Raw genomic sequence first — 3,909 nt, forward strand, 5'->3', positions numbered from 1 at the left:
TGTCACTCACTGCCGGCTCCCGGGGCTTCGCACTCAGACCAGCGGGGCTCTCCGCAGGACTTTCCGCCCGCGCGCCCCCCACCCACCCCCCCCACCGGTTTCTGATGAGCGTAAATACGCACGGGCTCCCCTTGCTCGCACACCACCGTCTCTCGGTGCGTCTGGCGGAGGAGAGAAGTGTGCTGACTTTAGTGGAGGGGCGGCGCGAGCATATAGAGGTATGGCAGTGAGATGGGAGTTTTTTTTTTGGGGGGGGGGGGGGGGTGAAGGAGGCGGGTTCATAGCGCGCTGCTAAGGTACGGTGTGTGTGTGCGTGTCTGTGTGCGTGTGTGTGTGGACGGGACAATGTGTGTGTGTGTGTGTGTGTGTGTGTGTGCAAGAGCTGCAGCCATTCACTAATGCCCCTCGCGCGGCTCCCCCTCGCGCGCGTGCGCTCCTCTCCAACGCACACATAAACACGCTCTCTTTCACTCGCGCTCCTCAAAACCGCACACACACGTCTTGGCAGCGCGTCGCTCTCCCTGTCACACACACACATACACACACACACGCACGCACACACACGCACGCACACACACACACACATTATTCTGCGGTCAGCGGGCTATTTAAAGCGTGACTGCAAAAAAATCAGCATTTTAAAGAAAAAAACTCAGCCAATTCCAATAATCCGACAGATGTCCAGCCACTCGTTATTAATTGATGAAAGCGAGGAGGGTAATAAGAAGAGGCAGCCATGCTGCCATCGTGTAATTAACACCACGGAGGACTCCATGACTCACCTGGTGAAGAAGAGGAGCGAGGTGGACGACTGAAGATTACAAGATGATATTTTATTTACATTAACATAAAGATTATGAGAGGGATAATCACCTTATTTATTGTGCAATCAACACAGGCTGGGTGTATATCAAGGACTTTTATTTTTAACACCAGTGAGAATCCCAAAGTTACCAAACATGCCAGACTGAATTATAGGTAAATGTGTATAAAAAGATGGACAAATATGTACCTCTGTCTAATATGTTGCAGCCATGAGACGCAGAGTGTTCGGTCTGAATGCTCATTCAGTATTTCAGCTGCAGCAGTTTGAATGAAATGATGAAACAGAGAAGAATAATTGTAGTTATTCAAGAGGAGAGTCAGAGAGGTTCATTTCACATACATGTATCTTTATTCAAAGATGCTCAATATTCAGAGTGAAATAAATAGTGAACCTAAATACATAAAGAGACACATGGATACATACATAAAATACCCACAGATATATGCATATACAGCCATACACACATACATCATTAAATAAATACATTTAACAGCACATAAATAATAAGACGAGAGGAAGATGAGTCAAATATGGATATTTATGTATATGTTCTCTACATATATCAACATGAATTCAATGGATTTAATATACAAGATAATATTTTTGTTTATTGATCTCCAGAGGAGAAATGTGGGTGTTATTGGAACACAACTAACAAAGACTGAGAAATACAGATACATTGAGGAGAAAGTAACACATTATTCATCAATGAGAGCTGTCTAGTACAGATGTACATCAAAATAATATGTAATATGAGCATTACAAACAGGCTGATGCAATTAGGACACCATCATAATCAGAACCATTTATTAGCTATGTGTACATAATTTGACTTGATGGCTGGTGTGTAGATTAGACAGACAAACAAAACAACAACAATCAAAAACAATCAACAGTCAACATATAAGATAAAATAAATCAAATAAATCTGTTCACGAGGGTCAGTGGGGACCCGAGCTCTGTTCATTATACATTATAAACATGCACATTATATACAATAGAGTAAATACATTAGAAAAAAACGAAAATATCCATGCATGAATGGAAGAACACTGTAAATAAAGGTCCAGGCAAACTCTCATGAATGCAGAGAAACCAACAAAAACTCTTTATTCAAACCCTGAGACAACAACTCATAGAAATGCTCATAAAAACAATGCACGAGACATCTAAAGCAAATGTTGCAGCCATACAAGATGAGTACTTCAACTTTAGTGTGTGTGTGTGTGCGTGTGTGTGTGTGTGTGTGTGTGTGTGTGTGTGTGTGTGTGTGTGTGTGGGGGGGGGGGGGGGGGGTAAATAAAAAGGAGCGGTGGACGTGAAGTGGTTAAGGAAGATGAACGTGGAGTTAACGTGTGGCATCCACAGCCTGCAGATGTGGAACAGCCAGAAGAAAAAAGTATTGAGCCTGTGTGTGTGTGTGTGCGTGTGTGTGTGTGTGTGTGTGTGTGGTGGTTGAGGTTTGTGTGTGGGTGTGTTTGTGTATATGTGTGTTCGGCTAATCTCATTTTCACTTATTGGGTTTTAGGGAGCTAAGAATACACCCTGCTGGGACGAGACCCTGTGGTACCTCACAGTGTGGCCCCCCCGGGAGCCGCCACCGCCCGCGAGGGCCTCGGCGGTGAGAGGGAGTGGGCGACAACCCCACGAGCGCGCGCGGGGTTTCCCAGAGGCCACCTGCCGCAGCTCTGCTGCCGGTCGGCCAACAGAGGGGGGCAGTGAGTAGAGGAGCTCGTTGATGCTCAGCAGGGAATCAACAGTTCATAATATAATAATATTAATAATATGATATTATATTACTGGAATATTACAGGGAGCATAGTTAAGAGGTTTCTTTTTGTAAAATTAATCAACGTTAATGGAATTAAAGATATGATGTAACGCATATTCACCAATATAAACAGAGAGAATGGATTTAAAATATGGTTATAGTAAAAGCAAACGAAAATAAAAGTCGTAATAATTGGCATATACGTGTTCTAGATTAAAAAATAAATTCGATTGAACAATTTGTAAAATTTGATAAATTAAACATTTGACATCATATGAACTGAAAACATTTCTTTTGAGACATAAATCAAATTTAAAATGATCTAATTCTAACATTAAACATTTTATTTCCGTTACACTTCTCTAAAAGACACTTCCTCAGGGGTCGGCCCACCCCCAGAGATAAGAGGTTATCAGTATTACCCTGCATGTATCTGGCTCAATGACTGTATTTCCATTGTAAAACTCATAATGATATCAAAATACACATTAAAATAACATTACATTTATCACCTGACAACATTATCTCCAAAAACCACCTTACCATACATGGACATTCCTATATATTTGGTCAAACATGTTTTTTGAAAAAAATATTTCATTGTCATCAGACCATTTGATGGGATGTTGATGTATTAATTACAATTGTTCGGTTTGCAAAAATGTACAATTAGTTACCACAAATATGACTTGTGCTGTGATGGATTTTTATATGTATTCCTAAAAACTAAGTGTTTTATGTTAAATCTTACAGGGGAGAAATAACATCCATTTGTACAATCAACACTTGAAATGAAGAAGGCACTTGTGAATGACACGGTTGTTCAAAATGTACACCATAAATCAATTGCTTCCTCTTCGCTGAAATATTTCATCATACCTGTTTGTTTCTTCTTTTTCGTCTCACAAAGTGGACCAAAACACGAGCCACCGGGAAGATCTTGGGTCGATATAAGAATGAGAATAAACATGAAACAGCATTTAAATCATAACCTCAAAACTTAAAAAGGAAAGCTGGTTTAAATTGACATCAAACACTATATTACTACGCTTGTTTGCAAGATGTTTGAGCTCAGGCTGATCTGCAGAGGGAACCACAAAGTGCATCTGTTGGATGGAATAGGCCAAAACAAAACTGGAACTGCTTTAGCCTCTTTTAGTCCATCAAGGATTCATAAACAGTCACTGAGGACGAACATATATAAATATAGGAAAGAAAGAAAAATATCACTTTAAATACTTAAACAATGTTTTTTCTAATAAACTAAAGAGAGAGAGAGCAGTCAGCTGTCAGCAGACATCCTCACTCGCCC

Source organism: Pseudoliparis swirei, chromosome 18, assembly GCF_029220125.1.
Source record: "Pseudoliparis swirei isolate HS2019 ecotype Mariana Trench chromosome 18, NWPU_hadal_v1, whole genome shotgun sequence".
NCBI classification, from domain to species: Eukaryota; Metazoa; Chordata; class Actinopteri; order Perciformes; family Liparidae; genus Pseudoliparis; species Pseudoliparis swirei.